Below are 19711 nucleotides of genomic sequence, written 5' to 3'. Positions count from 1 at the left end.
CCAAAGGCAAAATAACATGCCGCTGACTGATAAAAAATGAGGCTACCTTTTGAATTTAGGGTATAATTCTTTTCGCCCACCTCTAGTTAAAACCCAAACAATTTTTTTCATGTAGCTTCCAATTGCAGAGCCTGTTGAAAACTTATTATTTTCAAATAGGATTACATTCTGTTAATACAAGAACATGCATATTACCATATCTGGTATAAATCAAAAGTTCCAATTTGCTCACTACATGTAAATCCAATTCAAAATATTTCCATAACATGTATCTGCTGGGTGTTACACTATTTGTGTGTCACTCTGGAATGGATTAACTCCATGACAGGCTAGGCTCAGTTTTTCTGCATTTGGTGTTTTAAACAGTTTATATTTGTTATCATATCAAAGACAGGCTTGCAATTTTCAAAAGGAAGAAGAGAACACAGTGCCCAAGGCTCCTCCAGCATTACATTTCTTATTCCATTTTATCTTTCCTGGTTTTGACTAATGTCAGTAACAGCTACTGGTAATAAACTGAATGTTACATCTTGCTGTTGCCTTGAAGCCTGGCTTTGATACATTGTCAGCCAATCGGAAGCATTTCCTGATTACATTTCCAAATTGCTTGTTTATTGATTGAGTGTTAATAAAGCAAAAGACAAGTGTATGGCTTAAATTAAATGAAAGTTTCCTTTGATGTTCAGATTATCCAATCAACCAATATTCAGGGAAATATAAGCATTTGGAAGTTTTATCTGAAACGGAAAAAATATGTATGAGGTAAATGGATATTTGCATAGACACAGTAGCTAAGTGCTAATGAAAAATATGTGCAACTTAGCACACTGCAATTTCATTTATTTCTCAGGCAAAGGAAATTATGTTATTATTCAATTCACCTCACTTCTCAAACCTGAACTAGAAAAGGTATTCTAGGAGGTATGTCATTTAGTTGACAATGATTCTTAAATCTGTAACCATCTTAGTAAATAAAATAAAGACTATATAACTATGGATTTATTAAAGTTCTAATAATTTTAAGTGGTAGTTCAACTTACATATCTTTAGAATATTACAGCGTAGCTGTTCTTATGACATATGTAGTCAGCTCACCTAGTTAAAAAAAATAGGCTTCTGAAATTGTTAGTAGATTTTGACATACACTTCTCAATGAGAAAGCAACTTCTTATGAATATAAGGGGGGATCAGACATTTCTGTCAATGATGTAAATAAATATTCAAAAGACTTGACAAAGCAGGACTCACAGAAGACTAGCACTATATCACTTATAACCTATAGGCTGCATAATTTGATAGAGAGAAAAATAGTGTTTCTTGAGATCTTAGATAAAATTATAAAAAGACAGCTTTTATTTTATATTTTTAATTTTAATATCGTTTTTATTGTTGTTCAAGTGCAGTTGTCTCCAATTTCCTCCCCACCACACCCCCTCTTCCCATACCACACTGCCTCTCACCCTCGAACGTTCCCAGTTTGGCTTTGACAATGTATCTCTCATACATGTTCCTTGATGGCTCTTCCCCCATTTTTCCCCATTATCCTTCTAACCCTTCCTCTCTGTGTACTGTCAGTTTATTCTTTATTTCAATATCTCTGGTTATATTTTACTTGCTTTTTTCTTTTGTTGATTAGGTTCCATTTACAGGTGAGATCATATAGTACTTGTCTTCACCCCCTGGCTTATTTCACTTAGCATAATGCTCTCTGGTTCCATCCATGCAGTTGAGAAAAGTAGGAGCTTCTTCATTCTTTCTACTGCATAGTATTCCATTATGTAAATTTGCAATCGCTTTTTTGATCCACTCATTAACTGATGGCAACATAGGTTGCCTCCAGCACTTGGCTATTGTAAATTGTTCTCCTATGAACATTGGGATGCAAGGCTTATTTTGAATTGGTGTTTCAGGATTCTTAGGGTATAATTCCAGCAGTGGAATTGTCAGGTTGAAAGGCAGTTCCATTTTCAGTTTTCTGAGGAAATTCCATTCTGTTTTCCACAGTGGCTAAAACAGTCTACATTCCCACCAACAGTGCGCTAGAGTTTCCTTTTCTCCATATCCTCACCAGCACTTGCCATTTGTTGATTTGTTTATGATGGCCATTCTCACCAGTGTGAAGTGGCATCTCATGGTAGTTTTAATTTGCATCTCTCTAATGGCTACTGATACCAAGCATCTTTTCATATGTTTCTGGGATCTTTGTATGTCCTGCTTGGAAAAGTATCTGTTTCAGGTCCTTTGCCCACTTTTGATTGTTTGTCTTCCTAGAGTGGATTCATGTGATGCCTTTATATATTTTGGAGATCAAACCCTTGTCAGTGGTATCATTTCCAAATATGTTTTTCCATTCCTTTGGTTACCTTTTCATTTTACTGTTGTTTTCTTTCACTGTGCAGAAGCTTTTTGATTTTGAGGAAGTCCCATTTGTTTATTCTTTCCTTTATGTCCCTTGCTATGGGATATATCAGTGAAAATATTGTTGCATGGAATATGTGAGATTTTCCTACCTATTTTCTTCTCTAGGACTTTTATGGTTCTGCGACTTAAATTTGTCTTTTACCACCTTGAATTTATTTTTGTGTATGGTGTAAGTTGGTTATCAAATTTCATTTCTCTACATGTTGCTGTCCAGATCTTCCAACACCATTTGTTGGAGAGGCTATTTTTACTCCATTTTATGCTTCTGCTCCCTTTGTCAAATACTAATTAACCGTAGTGTCATGGTTTTATTTCTGGAGTCTCTATTCTGTTCTATTGGTCTATGTTTCTGTTCTTATGTCAGTACCACTCTGTTTTGTGTCTAAAGTGGCCTTTGTGTATTAAAGTGGCCTTTTAATATAGTTTGATATCAGGTATTGTGATCCCTCCTTTGTTTTTCTTTCTAAAAATTTCTGCACTTATTTGCTTATGCTTCCATGTAAATTTTTGAAATGTTTGTTTTATATCTGTGAAATATGTCATTGGTAATTTAATAGGGATTGCTTTGAATCTATAGATCACTTTGGGTAGTATGGACATTTTGATGATGTTAATTCTTCCAATTCATGAACACAGTACATCCTTCCATTTATTTGTGTCTTCCTGTAGGAGACCATTCTACATGGCTTGGGCCCAGCTCCCACTCAAAGATGCATAGGACCCACGCCCACATATAGGTTCTCCCATGGGGAATCAGGACTGCAATGTGCCTAGGCCACTTTGAGTCTTGTTCTTGCTAAAAAACTCCCTCACCCTGAATTGAGGACATCTACTGCAAAGTAACTTCCTAAAATTCATGCTAAACCTTCCAAGGATGAGTATAACTGGTTCAACTACTTTTCTCTTTTCATGTGCAAATATCCCTCTTCTGTGATGTGATTAGCAGCATTGGCTCCTTTGTTTTCTGTAAAAGGTAACCACCTAAATTGAACCTGTGCATAGTAAATGAGTACCATCATGTGATGTGCCTGCCCTGAGATAAAAATAAGGCTGGTCACGGCAAGAGCCAAGGCTTTTGCTCCCCTTGAGAGAAAAGCCATGCTGTCCCTTTTCCTTCACCGGACTCAGTAGTCCATGTGAATGTCTCATTTCATCCATAATGACTCGGACACTGCGGGCCAATGTCTGCATCAGCATTTTGATGATGTTCATTATTCCAATTCATGAACATGGTACATGCTTCCATTTATTTGGGTCTTCCTTAATTTCTTTCTTCAGTTTTGTGTAGTTTTCCTAGTACAGGTCTTTTACCTTTTTGGTTAAGTTTATTCCTAGGTACTTTATTTTTCTTGTTGCTATATCAAATGGGATTTTTTTCCTGATTTCTGTTTTTGATATTTCATTGTTGGTATACAAAAATGTCTCTGATTTCTGAATATTGACTTTGTATCCCCTGTTTTCCCAAATTCACTTTTTAGGTCAAGTAGTTTTTTGGTGGAATCTTTAGGGTTTTCTAACTATGCTATCATGTCATTTGCAAATAGTGACAGTTTTACATCCTCCTTTCCAAATCAGATGCCTTTTATTTCTCTTTCTTGTTTAATCACTGTGGCTAGTAGTTCCAATACCATATTGAATAGAAGTAGTGAAAGAGGACATCCTGGCCTTATTCCTGATCTTAGAATAGCTTTTAGCTTTTTCCATTGAGTATGATGTTCGCTGTATGTTTCTCATGTATGGCTTGTATTATGTTGAGGTATGCTCCATCTACTCCCACTTTGCTCAGTATTTTTATCATAAATGGGCATTGTACCAATCGAATGCTTTTTCTTCATCTATTGATAGGAGCATATGGTTTTTATCTTTCCTTTTGTTTATGTAATGTATTACATTGATTGATTAGTGAGTTTTGTACCATCCTCACATCCCTGAGATGAATGCCACTTGATCATAGTGTATGATCTTTTTAATATATTACTGTTTAATATAAGTTGTTTGCTGGAATTTTGTTGAAGATTTCTGCATCTATGTTCATCAGTGATATTGGTCCATAGTTTTCTTTCTTCATTGTGCCTTTATTTTGTTTGGGATTAGGATGGTGCTGGCTTCATGAAAAGAGTTTGGGAGTGTTTACTTTTCTTGGATTTTTTTGAATAGTCTGAGAAGGATAGGGGTTAACTCTTCCTTAAAGGTGTTGTAAATCTCCTGTGAAACCACCCAGTCTATGGTTTTTGTGTGCTGGGAGTTTTGGGATTACTGCTTCAATTTCATCAGCTGTTATTGGTCTGTTCAAACTTTCTGCTTCTTCTTCACTCAGTTAAGGGAGATTATATTTTTCTAGAAATTTGTCCATTTCACCAAGGTTTTCAAATTTCTTGACATATACTTGTTCGTAGTAATTTCGTATAATCCTTTGTATATTGTGGTATCAGTTGTAATCCCTCCTCTTTTATTTCTGATTTTATTATTTTATTTATTTATCTCTCTTTTTTCCTTGATGAGTCTGCTTAAGGGCTTGTCAATTTTGTTTATCTTTTCAAAGAACCAGCTCATATATATGTAATCAAATGGACTTAACTGTCCAGTTAAGTCCACTTGATCTAGGGTATTATTCAATGCCATAATATCCTTGTTGACATTTTGTTTGGAAGATCTGTCCATTTTTTAAAGTGGGGCTTTAAACTCCCCTAGTATATGTGTGTTGCCATCTATATCTTTCTTAAAGTCCTCCAAGATGTTCCTTATATATTCTGGTGCTCATGTGTTGGATCCATATATATTTTTAATGTGTAGATCTGTTTTTTCCTGCTGGGTGTAGTGAACTTTATTGATGGTGCATGACAATGCAGGGCTCCCCTAAGCCCATCACCTCTTCAGGGGGTCTAGGATGGAAACTGGAGGTCAGGCAATTCTCAGTGTGTTAGGGGATCGATTTGGGGCAAGGACTCCCCAGCAGCTGAGGGTCTCTCTTCCTGTCACTGGCGCTGGTAGTCCATGGGGCTCTTACTCCTTGGGGGCCATTTGGTCCACAAGGTCCACCACCCTAGTGCTGTAGCCAGATTCATTGTCATATTAGTAAATGAGCTTAACAAAGTGGTCATTGAGGGAAATGCCATCCCAGCATCAAAGGTAGAGGAGTGGGTGTCACTGTTAAAGTTGCAGGAGACAACCTGGTCCTCAGTATAGCCCAGAATGCCCTTGAGGAGGACCTCTGATGCCTGCTTCACTACCTTCTTGATGCTATTATATTTGGCAGCTTTCACCAGGCAGCAGGTAAGATTCACAACCGACACATTGGGGGTGGGACACAGAAGGCCATGCCAGTGAGCTTCCTGTTCAGCTCAGGGGTGACCTCAACAACAGCCTTGTCAGCCCCAATGGAAGCAGAGATGATATTCTGGGCAGCCCATCAGCCATCATGCCACAACTTGTCAGAGGGCCCATCCAACAGTCTTCTGGATGGCAATGATGGCTTGAACTGTGGTCATCATCACTCCATGATGCCAAAGTTGTCATGAATGACCTTGGGAAGGAGGGCAAGCAGTTCATGGTGCAGGAGGCATCGCTGACAATTTTTATGGAGTTTTCATATTTGTCAGGTTTCACAACCATCAAAAAAATGGGGGCATCCACAGATGGGGTAGAGATGATGACCCTCTTGGTTCTACCCTTCAAGTGAGTCCCAGTCATCTCCATAGTGGTGAAGACACCAGTGGACTCCACAACATATTCAGCACCAGCATCACCCCAATTTATGTTGGCAGGATCTTGCTCCTGGAAGATGGAGATGGACTTTCCATTGATGACAAACTTCCCATTCTTAGCTTTCACTGTGCCTATGAACTTGCCGTGAGTAGAATCATACTGGAACATGTAGACCATATAGTTGAGGTCAATGAAAAAGTCATTGATAGCAACAATGTCCACTTTGCCAGAGTAAAAGGCAGCCCTGGTGACCAGGCACCCAATATGGCCAAATCCATTCACTCCAGTCTTCACCATCATGCCTCAGTGTTGAGGCTGGCACTGCACAGAAAGAAGTGGCTGTCTGTTAAACAGGAAGAGCAGAGCTGTTTGTGTCTTCTTGATGGATTCTTCCCTTCAGTATTGTGAAGTGTCCTTCAGTGTCTCTTGTTATGGCCTTTGTTTTGAAGTACTTTTTATCTTATATAAGTATTGCTACCACAGCTTTTTTCCCCCTGTCCATTTGCTTGGAATATTTTCTTCCAACCCTTCACTTTCAGCCTGTGTAGGTCTTTTTTTTCTGATGTGGGTCTCTTACAGGCCTTTCCACTCAGGTACCCTATGTCTTTTGGTTCGAACATTTAATCCATTAACATTTCAGGTTATTATGGATAGGCACTTATTCATTTTCTCCACCTTGTACCTGTGTTCCTCTCTTTCTCACTCTTTTTCTTCCTCTTCTTATAGTAGTCCCTTTAGCATATCTGGTATGGCTGGTTTGGTGGAGGTACAGTCTTTCAGTCTATTTTTGTCTGGGAAACTCCATATTTCACCTTCCATTGTAACTGAGAGCCTTGCTGGGTGGAATTGTCTTGGTTGAAAGCCTTTGTTCTTCATTACTGGGAATATTTCTTGCCATTCTTTCCTAGCTTGTGGTGTTTCTGTAGAGAAATCAGGTGCTCACCTTATCAGAGTTTCCTTGCACATTACTTCTTATGTCTCCCTTGCTGCTTTTAAGATTCTCTTTTTCTTTAAAATTGGCATTTTAATTATGATGTGTATTGGATTAGGCCTTTTTGGGTTCCTCTTGATTGGGACCCTCTGTGTCTCTGACCTTGTGTGGCTGTTCCTGTCTTCAGGTTTGGAAAGTTTTCTCTCACTATTTTTTCAAACAAGTTTTCTATCCCTTGCTCCTTTTCTTCTCCTTCTGGTATTCCTATAATTGGAATATTTGTGAGTTTCATGTTGTCTTGCAGTTTCCTTAAATTATCTTCATGTTTTTGAGTCTTTTTTTCTCGCATCTGCTATACTGAGTATTTCTCTCTACCTTATCCCCCAGCTCACTAATTTGGTCCTCTCCTTCATCCAGCCTGTTTGTAATTCCTTCTAGTGTATTTTTACTTCAGAAGTTGTATTCTTCATTTCTCCCTGGTTCTTGTTTATGTTTTCTTTTTCTATATCTGACAGTTTGCTTGCCTCCATTTCACCTAGCTCTTTTAGTCGGGGGCCTTCCATTCCTTTCAATCGCTGGTTCTTTCTTTGTCTCCCCATTTTAGGTGACTGTTTTTTGTTGTTGTTTTTTTTTTCCTTCTGTGGTTCTGGTACTCTTCTTTGCCAGCTGTCTTTGTAGGGTGAACTTGTGTGCTAGGAGTTCTGTGTGACTTAGTGGTGTGGTTTTTCCTTGTCTGGATGCTCTAAGGTTGCACATTCTTCCATCTGTGTGAGCTCCCTTGTTGTACTTGGGCTTTTCCTGTTGGTGACTCCTTTGTTGGTGGGTTCTCCCTCCAGTGGGATTACTGGTATTCACTACTCCCACCTTGTCTTGTATGTGATCAGGGGCAGGGTGAAGGAGAAATGGAGTAAGATAGTGGGAGAGTATTCTATGCAATTTAAAGTACCAACAAATGGAGAACCTATAGTAAATCCTTTAGAGATGTACAGTTATAACCGTGATATTTCACCCAACTAGTCACTTTTTATAAAAGGTGTAAAAGAGATAAGGCTCCTACTAGAGGGGAAAAAGAATGTTAGCTAAAAACAGAAAGTAGGTAGAATGCTTATGTGAGGTTAGATGGTGAGATATAATTATAGTATAGGATAGATACTTAGTGTAGTGTACAAGAAAATATAGGTAAGCACCTCAATAATAATGCTTAGGATGACAGTGAAATGGACCATGACCAGGAAATGGTGCTGTGTGGGAACTGGAACAACAATAATATGACAAGAAATATATGATCATCTATTTTTAAACATTCTCTGCAACCTTTGGATTCCAAACTTCATACAAGGTGGATTCCATTGGTTGTTTAGTCTGTACTTAAGGAGAGGAGCTCAGTGTCACAGTTGGGTGAACAAGCAAGTGTGTTCAGCTCCCACTTACCTTGCACCATCTTCAGAGCTCTCTCAAGTGGTTTTTCAATTTTTATTTTCTTTTTAAATAAGTCCCTTTAACATTTGTGTAATAATGGCTTAGTGATGATGCATTCCTTTAGCTTTACACTGTCTGGGAAGCACTTTATCAGCTTCCATTCTAAATGATAGCTTTGCTGGACAACATAATCTACATCTTAGGACCTTGCCTCTCACTACTTTGTATACTTCTTGCCAGTCCCTTCTAGCTTGCAAAGTATCTTGTGAGAAATAAGCTGACAGTCTTACTGGAACCCCTTTGTAGGTAACTCTGTGCTTTTCTCTTGCTGCTTTTAAGATTATCTCTTTATCTTTAATCTTTGGCATATTAATTATAAGGTATCATGGTGTGGCCCTCTTTGGGTCCAACTTGTTTCGCACTCTCTGTGCTTCTTGGACTTGTATGTCTATTTCTTTTGCCAAATCAGTGAATTTTTCTTTTATTATTTTTTTTTCAAATAAGTTTTCAATTTGTTGCTGTTCTTCTCCTTCAGGCATTCCTTATTATTCAGATATTGGTACTATTGGAGATGTCCCAGAGGCTCCTTGGACTATTCTCATTTTTAAAAAATTATTTTTTCTTCTTGCTGTCCTGACTGCTTTTTTCTTCATTATATTCCAAACCATTGATTTTAATCTTGGCTTCATCCCCTCTGTTGTGGTTCCCTGTAGCTTTTTCTTTATTTCACTTAATGTAACTTTCATTTCTGCCTGAGTCTTTTTTATGCTGTTGCTGTTCTCAATGAGTTCTTTGAGCATCCTGATAACCAGTGCTTTGAACTCTGCATCTGGTAGGTTGTTTGTCTCTGTTTCATTTAGTTGTTTTGCTGGAGTTTTGTTCTGTTCTTTCACTTGGGTCATATTTCTTTGTCTCTTTAATTTGGAAGACTCCTTGTATTTGTTTCTGTATATTAGGTAGAGCTGCTTTGACTCCTTGCCTTGGTAGCATGGTCTAACATAGAAAATGCACCTGTAAATTTTGTGGGACAGAGCCTTAGGTAATCTCCAGGGCAGGGCAACCTGTTTCTCTGCTTTGTGGCTCTGTGTAGGGGATGGACTCAGTGAGGGGACAATGCTTCTGCCTGGCTTCTGGCAGGAAGCTGTCTCCCAGCACTCACCTTGTTTCCAGTTACTTCACTTTCTCCCCAAATGTCACTGGTGCCCTTCTAGCTGTTGCCCTGGAGCTGAATCCCAGAAGGGGTGGGTCTACATAAGTCCTGAGTCTATGTGGGTTTTTTGAGAAGTGTATCCTGAAAATCCAGCAATTTTCAGGTTACCTCCCCAACCTCAACTGTTTTTTATAGTCCATGTTATTGGGATTTATCTTCCTGGTCCTGGAACCCTGCACTATGTGGTCTCGCTTTGGGCTGGGATCCCTAACTCCTGATTTTTATCCACCACACATGCATGTAGGACCACCCATTCCATTGCTTCTCCAAGCCACAGAACATCTCCACACATCTCCACTTGTCTCTGCATCTCTGCCCTCCTACCTGTCTGGTTGAATGTAGTTTCTTAAATCTTTGGCTGTCAGACTTCCATATAGCTTGATTTTCTGATGGTTCTAAGTGGTATTTGTTTTGTGAACTACTTGTAATTTTTTTCTGTAGTTCTGTGAGGAGGTAAAACATGTTTACCTATGCCTGCATCTTGACTGGAAGTTCTTAACAAAACTTTTTAAAAACTTTTACAGAACTTTTCCAGGCAAAGCAGCTGTTTCAAGTGGTGCCTAACTAGGCAAAATAATCAGATTGTTACAATATTAAGTGAAAAGAAAACTAAAAAAAAACTTGTATAAACAGTGTGATAACAAATCTGTAAAAAGAAAGAAGGAGGAGGAGGAGGAGGAGGAAAACAGTGAAAAGTATACCAGGAAATATATAAAATACTAACAAAGACTATTTGGGGGAGATACTGGAAGTATTTTTTTTCTGTTTACTTTCTTCATTTCCTAATTTTTTAAATAATAAACATGCATCACACAATGGGAAAAAAGACAACAGTTTAAAATGAAAGTTAACAAAACATAACAGCATTTTAGCTGGTTCTTTGACAGTGACATCACAAAAAGTTCCTCCTGGGGTTAGATATCTTGGGAAACCTTGAATATGTTACTGGGTTTCTTAAATTGCATGACTAATATTTGAGCTTCTTCCATTTTTTTTCTTCAAAGCTATCCAAAGGCAATTATTCAGACTATGCTATATTTCTAGATTGGTTAAGGAATGTTAATTAGTTTCAAAGAAAATATGATTCAGGTGTCACCCTTTTAGCTGGTTTCTTTCTTCAATCTAGTCATTTGACACAAGTAGCCTGGTGATCTCTTCAAGATGCAATCTGATCATGTCTTGTCTGCTTTAAACCCTTCAGATGTCTCTGCTACAAAGCCTTGCCTGCTTTCAGCCCACCTCTAACCTACATCTAAGCTACAACAGGCTCCTCTACCCTAGATGCAAAGATTTCTTTTAGGTCTTCTCATTATATGAATTTACACCTGCCAAATTCACACCCTCAGTACTTCACTCAAGTATTTCTACCTCAGGGAAGCTCTCCCTGACTTTCAGTCCATGTCAGGGTCCATTGTCATTTACTGTCATCAAACTTTCACTGCCTTAGCTCTGATACTGTGTGATTCACATATCATATTGCTTAGCACAATGCCTGGCACAAACCAATCACTCAATAAATATGTTTTAAAGGAGTAAGTAAAAATAAATTACAGAACAGATGAACTAGTTATCAATTGGTTACCCTATATTCCTCTAGACTTAAATATCTGGAATAATTCACAGAAAAAGATTTCATTCATTCATATTTTCTTGAGCATTTACTGTGCAGTGGCAAAACAGTGTGGAGATAAAAAATATAAATTTGACATGGAGTTTGTTTTGAGAGTTCATAGGGTTAACCAGCATTTTCCTTTGTTGATGTTGGTTGTTCCTTGATCAAAGAATGAATAGACACTTGAAAATGGGACTGTGCTTCTGTTTTAATAATTTTATACACACACACACACACACACACACACACATACTTACTGGGTGATTATATATATAAAATACTATGTGCTCAGTTTCAGGTCAAAGCCAGGTGTCCCTTAGTTTTTTTCTATCGCTCACTCCCTACTTTCTCATCCTCAGGAAACCTTTAGTAAACTCTGGCTACTCACCTCCAAGACATATTTTGAATACATCTTATTATCTCTGTTTACCCTGCAACCACCTGGTCTAAGGAACTGCCATCTCTGTATCCCTACTAGTCTCCCTGCTTGTTTTTTTACTCTGTGCTACATTTTGTTTGCCACAAGACAGCTAGAGTGATGTCTTTAAAACATGATTCTGGTTAAGACATTTAACTGTTTATTGTTCAAATGGTTTCCCTTTGCATTCTCTATCAAATGCAAGCTCTTTCCCTGAGCTGCAATGCCCTAACTTACATTGCCTAATCCCATGACAAAATGTCATCCTTCTTCTTGATCATTACTGCCAGATACAGACCAACCTTATCCCTGCACCAGGGCCTTGCCTTCACTTTTCTGCATGTTCAAAATGCTTTCACAGATCATTTCATGGTTGGCTGCTTCTTTTCATTCAGGTCAAAACTCAGGGACCAGTTCTTCAGGAAGCCTTGTTAGGGTAGCCATCTTCCAATCACTCACCAATGTATTACCCCTTTGAATTTTCTTCAGAGCACTTACCACTATCTGAAAACATCCAGTTTATCTGTTTTATGTATTTTTAAAATTCTTCCTTCACTAACCACCCCAGCCCCCCAACACAAATGGAAACTTTGTGAGGATAAGATCTGGGTAATCTATTTGCAGGTGTGACCCAGTGCCAAAACAGTACCTATTATTGATCAGGTGTTCTACAAATATCAGTTGAATGAGTAAGTGCATGCATAAATGAATAGCCTTCACATTTTGGAAATGGTGAGTTCTCAGCATGTGTCTTTTGGTTGTTGTTTGATCTTCAGCTGTAACATAGCTCCTCTTTGTACAGAATTTTACCCTACCATCAAGTCACTTTGAAGATCTTACTGTTTCTGTAAAGCTTTTCTTAGCAGTGTAGTCTAGAGATATTCTTTTTTTCTTATCTGTCATACATGAATTATTGTCCAACCCTAGGTACTTTTGAGAGTGAAAAGAGGCACTACTTATGGAGAAACAACAGGAATGAACTGGGACTATCCTGGGAAAACTGTATGGTCACCCTATCCATATGCCTCTTATCCATCATCTATCTGTCTATCATCTATCTATGTATGTATCTATCCATCATCTAATTACAGTTTTCCATAAATATATCATCCTTTCCCTTATTAGAGCATACATGATGTTATATTTAATTATGTTTGCCATACAAGTGGAACCTAGGATGTGCTAACAGAACATTGTTACTCTGTTCAGTCAGTAACACAGCACCCCTCTTCCATGTGTTGCAATTATGTTATTCACTCATTTTGGGGAAATTGTTTTAAAAGAGATTCTTTTCTGCATCACACTGGGTCTGATGTCTAAGAAAGTATTTTTTAGTTCTTATGTAATCAATAAGAACCTCTAGGCTGCAACTACCCTGTAAGTTTTGTGCATGATCTTACTACATTCCCAATACTTTATGCTTCATTTACCTGTAACACTGTCCTCCTCACTCTCTCCTTCCCCATTTCCTCCAACTAGACTCATTACTGTACACCTCTGCTTCTATATCCCTTCCTCCCCAAGATGTGAAGTGTTGCTTGAACCTCCAGCTCTCTGCAAAACACTGTATTGCCCCACTGAGACCATATCACACTCTTGACGACATGGAAACTGTCTCCTTCTGTCTTCCCATAGGACTGAGGTAATTACCCTAACTCTTTTATTCACCTTTCTGTTCTTTGCACCTATTGCAATGCTTGTCTCAGATTATGCTCTCATAAAATACTCTTTTTTTTATTTTAATCATTGTTCAAATACAGTTTTCTCCTTTTTACTCCCAATCCAGTCCCCCCTCCCAAAGTACTTGTTGAATAAGTGAATGCATGAAGCAGTTTGCCTATGGTAGGCTTTTGATGCAGTAAGTTGGAAAATGTTTCTATTATCAGCTAATTTCAGAGAGCAAAAGATTACTCTTTTGAATAATATCTTAGTCCAATCCTTGAAATAAATCACTCAGTCCAGTACCTGTACTCTAATCAGTTGACTTTGTAACATGGCCCAAACCATTTTTAGTTATTAGGTAATAAGAATGAACTTACTATTTTTAAAATTTTTATGTTTTTGGATATAAAAGAAGTCTCCATTGTGGCCATTTATCATAAATTCCAAATTCATCATTGTTAATAATTCTCTAGAGGCAAGGCTGCAAATAAAGTAGACAAGTGAGCATTTATTCATAAAACTACACACACACACACACACACACACACACACACACACACACATATATATATATATATATATATATATATATATATATATATATATATATATATTCTGTGTTCTAGCAGGGGTTTGTGATAATTGCTGCATTGGATACTCCATAAACCATTATTAGAAGATGAATCTGGAAATGAGTTCAGTCACTCTTGCTTCTTAATTATGCATAAAGAAATGCAACAGTAAAAATATATGTAGGATTACTTTGAAAAACAATCAATTAAAAAATAAATAGATATCTGAAGGTCTGTTACTGTTTTCAAAAAACAAGAGTCTCATAAGAAATATAACTTAATATGTTAGAACTTTACATACATATATATAAAATTTCTTCTGCTGACTTTGAAAGCTCTTAAAAGCATCTCCTAAGAAAAGAATAGTTCTAGTTATTAGATAGTATATGCAGATGATTTTAATATGCCTCTGTTACCACCATTATTAAAATTCAGGCACATCCCATATTAATGTCATATCCTTCAGTCTCTATTGAGTCAATATAATAACAATAATTATGATATATGCTATTAAGAAGTAATACTTTCCCACACTTACAATCTTTTGATTGATTATTTTAGGCTATAAAAGACCACATAAGGTAAGTAATATCATTATCACCAAACAAGGATACCAAATGAAAGAAAAATTAGATAACTTTTCCAAGGTATATGTGAAAGTGTGATTAATATCCAGGCTTTCAGCCACCACACAGGTATACATAACCCAATTGTGTGCATGTTATACTTTTGTGTAAAAACTTCACACCCATTTTTTTTTCTGTTCTAAACTCTTAGTTTCCCTTTTATAGGATGTCTTAACTAAGAAGAGGGAGGGAGGAGAAAAGGAAGATGAGGACAAAGAGGAGGAGGAAGAGAAGGAAAAGAAGAAAGAGGAGAAAGAAAAAGAACAGGAGTTGTTTGATTATTCTATGACATAGTATGTTATATTCCCCAAGGATCAACACAACATAATAAGTATAAATACTTAGATGAATAATTTATAAGGACTCATCTTTTTTAAGAATCTGTCCCTCTCTTATGACTCTAGATTACTGAGAAATGAGTAAAAGAATTTTGTTAATCAAATGATATGGTGTAGACAATAGAGCCATGAAATGGGTGTGACTGTTATTGTAGACAGTCATGGAGCACCAGGAAATCTACCTCTTAGACCAAGATGGTGCAGGGAGTAGGTTCTTACACTGAGTGTGTCAAAAGCTTGAAAGATAAATGGGTAGGACCCAACTGTGCCAAAAGTTATCTAGATAATTGGGTATTTTTTAAAAAAAGCCTTCTCCTCAATATCCCTATAAGAATTTCAGGCTTGAACAAGAAGGAGAGATCATCTTTGAGACGGAAATCTATTACTCTCCCAGGTTGCCACACCTGAATAAACCTCTTTCCTTTTGCACTAGCACTTCTGTCACCAGTTTGGCTTCTGTAATGGCAGGAAGCAGAACCTGCACTCCTTCTCAAGGCATCAGCCTCTTGAAACACTCGGATGGTGAAAGGAAACAAGTTTCTAAGGAGCAAATTTCAGTACTGGGTACATCAAACTGGAATGCACATCAAAGGTCCTCTGTCACTGCCGCTTGGGTTTCATGCCACTTGGGCTTAGTGACACTTGAGTTTTGTTTCATGCCACTAAACCTTCATGCCAGTTGAGCTTTTTGACACTCAGATTTGATTAGGACCATTCACAGTCCTGGTAGGCAGGCTATACTTGGGATTTTGGTTTTGTGCCCTTTGGGCTTCATGTCATTTGGGTCTGGACAGGACTGCTTATGGTATCAGTTGGCAGGAGATAAGGTTATAGGACTTGCTTGTGAGTGCTTATATGGACTAATGAAATTATGGATCCAAGTTTTGTTCATATGATCCCATTTTGTCTGGGGTCTTTCTATGGTTATGGTTTTGTGTTTGTACTTTTGTGCCATCATGGGTTGTTCTGTTTTGACCCACTGTGCTGAATTTTAGTAGGTTGTTTCATAATCCAATGACTAAGAAGGAATTGGTTTTCTATTGTAACATTCCTTGGCTTATGTAGACTTTAGATTATGGGGAGTAATGGCTCTTAAATGGTTCCTTAATTTACTATACTATTATACAGTTGAAATTGTTTTACCAGTGATCATGGGAATGGGACAAAATCCATTATGACCAAACATTTAGGTCTTTATACAATACATATTTGATAAAGAACAGAAACAACCTAATGATGTAGAGAAGGGAATTGGCTTTAAAATCTCTTTCTGTTAGTAAGACACAGGAAGAAAAGGAAAATGAGATCATAAGTTTCTTTAGCACTCTGAACCTGGGTGACCTAGGATTAGCAGCAGGAAGATTCCCCCGCCACTATCCCTGAAATAGAGCCCAGGGGGTGCTAGCCCTAACCCTCTATAATAATGAATGAAGTACTCTTTGAAGACCCACCAGGGGACCCAATTTGAACAGGGAGCATCCCTCTTGAAGGAGGAAATTCTCTTTGAGGTAAAACACTCCAAGTGGAATAAACCAGGAAGGCCAGACTGCAGGCCACAACTAGGTCCATACTCTGTTTTTCACCTGCATTTGTGCAATTCATCATCCAAACTGGGCAAATGTACATCCTCTTCTTAACATCCTGTTAATGGCAGATGTAAGATGGCTATTTATGGACAAGGCTAACAAAGAAACTCCAACTTCATCAAGAGAATTCTAATGGGACCCCCAACCCAGCTAGCTTGATTTCCTTGACAGCCCAACTGGACTTGGCCTAGCCTTCCTAAAACATTACAAAAGATGTGTATTGGAAGGGCTTAAGAGAGAAGTGCCTAAAGAAAAGAACCTAAATATGATACAGGTTGTTCAATAGAAACCAAATGAAGATTCTTATGAATTTTAGAAAGGGTCTATCAGACCTATCAAAAGTATGCTGATGCTGACCAATAAGCACCAGAAAATGTCCAGATAGTAAACATGACTTCTATTGGGCAAAGTGCCCAAATAGCAGAAAGAAGCACCGAAGTCTATATAGGCTGTTGGGAATAAATTCCTCCCAGCCAGTGAATATATCCTTTAAAGTTTACCATGCCCAGGAAACAAGAAAATTAAAACAAGCCACAGTTTTCTTAGAAACAGTGTGGGATAAACCAGAAGGAGAGGCCACACCTAAAAAGGAAAAGGAAAGACCCATTAGGTGTCAATCAATTTGTGTATTGCAAAGAGGAAGGCCATTAGAGAAAAGGCTGTTGTGAACTCAAAAAGAAAAATGTGAAGAATAGAAACCCTCACTGAGAAATGTTAGTAAAAATTGATGAATCTGATGATGAATGAAGAGGCCCAGGGGCTGTCCTAGATGCCTCCCAACCTATTACTATTTCCCCACAGCAGCCCTGTGTAAAATTGATTGTGGGGAACAAGCTAATTGGCAGTTGTATAGATGTAGGAGCTACATAGTACTAAAAACAAAACTAAACAAGAAAAATTCAGTTGTGGTGTCAGTTATCGGTGTGGAAGGAAATTATAAGAACAGGTGTTTCTTCAACCTCTAGAATACCACCTTGGAGATAAAAAACTTACTCATAGTTTTCTCTATATGCAAGACTGGCCCATTGCATTGTTGGGTCAAGGTTTACCTTGTAAATTGCCTGCACAAATGACTTTTTACCCTGGAAGTCAAAATTATGTGTAGAAGTCTCACTGGAACATGCTCTCTGGTTCCAGCTGTTACTTACTTGCCTGGAAGGACTGGAAGGTGAACGTTTTTCCAAACAAGATGTATAAGCAGTTATGTCAAGCCATTTAGGCTGATGGAAATCCAGGTAGGGCTGTTGACATTGAACCCATAAAAATGAACAGAAGAGGGTGTAAATCCCATAGAAGAAACAATTCATCCTCAAAAAGGAAGCTTTAGAGGGAACTCAAACAGTATTGGAGAAATTTTTAAAATTATGATTAATTTGGCTATGCAAGTATCTCTACAAAAAACCTTACTCTGATGAATAAAGGAGGGTATCAGCTAATGGCAAGGTGCATAGAAAGATATTACGCTATTTCATTAACCTAAATATTACCTTAGAAACCACCACTGTCTTAAACCCCAACCATCCTACTCCCTGATTCAGAGGGAAGCTCAGTCCTCCAAAATGACTGCTTGGAAATCATTGAAAAAAGATTGTTTCAGGACACCACATCTTTTTGACCAACCACTGACAGAACCTGCTTGAGAATTATATACAGATGGGAGCAGATTCATGGAGAATAATCAGCGACAAGCTGGGTATACAGTAGAAATGCAGGGGTTTGCCATAGGAACCTCTGCATAAAAAGTGGACCTGATAGCCCTCACCAGAACCTTTGAGTTACCCCAGGGAGTGAATGTTAACATTTACACTGACTCTAAATATGCCTTTATGATTGTCCATGCCCACAGGATAATATGGAAAGAAAGAGGGATCTTAAACTTGGGGAATAAAGACATCAAACATGCAAAAGAGATTTAAAATTGTTAGAGGTAGTGTATCTACCAAACTACATTGTCATAATGAACTGCTCAGTACACCAAACAGGTCAAGGAAACCAAACTGCCAAAAAAGCAGCAAGACAAACCACCTAAGGACTTCCAATTCTTGGAACTTTAATTCCCTACCTGGATTTATCAGAATTTAAACTTCATTACACAGAAAGAGATGAGAAATGGGTTCCTAAATGGGGATTCTCTAACACTGACCCTAATTCTATATGGAAGATCAACACTCATGGGATAATCTTATTCTCTAAAGCTCTAGTATAACCTACCTTCAAACACCTAAATAAAGAGACCCATTATGGAAAGGATGCTTTAATAGACCCCAACATCTGACGAGCCCTCATTTGTAAAGGACCATTCAGAAGATTAACCAAGACTATCAGATATGCACCAAAAACAATCCCAAAACAGAACATGGCCCAACCAGAAAGAAAGTACAATATAAAAGGATGTGTCCACTTGAGGACTGAAAAGTTGACTTTACACAGATACCCAAAACCATAGGAAACTTAAAATTTTTATTAGTTTTTGTAGATATATTTTCTGGATGGATAAAGTCATAACCTACTAGCATTGTGAAGACAAATGAGGCAGCAAAACTTTTCCTCAAAGAAATAATGCTTAGGTTTGAACTTTCTTAAACTATTCAAAGTAACAATGGACACTCATTCACTTCAGAAATCTTTCAGAAGATAAGACAGGCATTAGAGATTCAATGGCAGTTACTTGCATCTTGGAGACCTCAATATACAGAAAAGACTGAGAAAATGAACCATGCAATAAAGAAGACCTTAGCAAAAGCAAATCAGGAAACATACATTTGGAGAAGAAGGAGGAATGGCTGCCAGCCAAACCAAACACATGTAGGCACCAGAAGATGGCAGCGAGGTAGGTGGAAGCAGAGTCCACTTGCTCGTGCACCCAGCTGGGACACCTGGATAGTCTTCTGAGAAACATGGTGAACAGCAAACATAATCCTGGTGGATGTGGAGTTTGGAAGCCAAAGGTTGCAGAGGGCATTTAAAAACGGAGAGTAGGGAGATTTTGTAGACCTATGGGAGGGTTCCCAGGGCCTGCATTGTAGACCATGGCTGCTGCAGGAGCTTTGAGGAGAACTGGGTTAGTGACTATAACTTGGTGGCTTCTTCCCCTCTCAGAGCAGGGAAGTCACAGACCCACACCCAGAAAGACCTGTATGCTTAAAGTCACTGGGTGTGGGGGGCTGTTAAAGACACACAGCTGGCTGCTGCATACCTGGCTGGGGCTATA

At 38.1% G+C, this 19711-nt stretch overlaps 1 pseudogene; it reads right to left on the bottom strand.

The window, feature by feature from the left end:
- Positions 1–5396: 5396 nt before the first annotated feature.
- On the bottom strand, positions 5397–6423 carry LOC123824312 (annotated as a pseudogene).
- Between the last annotated feature and the right edge of the window lie 13288 nt (positions 6424–19711).

The sequence above is a fragment of the Phyllostomus hastatus genome, unplaced genomic scaffold (genome assembly GCF_019186645.2).
Source record: "Phyllostomus hastatus isolate PE091 unplaced genomic scaffold, TTU_PhHast_1.1 phas_contig_118, whole genome shotgun sequence".
Lineage (NCBI taxonomy): Eukaryota > Metazoa > Chordata > Mammalia > Chiroptera > Phyllostomidae > Phyllostomus > Phyllostomus hastatus.
The sequence above is the reverse complement of the archived record's forward strand: the minus strand, read 5'-3'. Positions and strand labels throughout refer to the sequence as shown.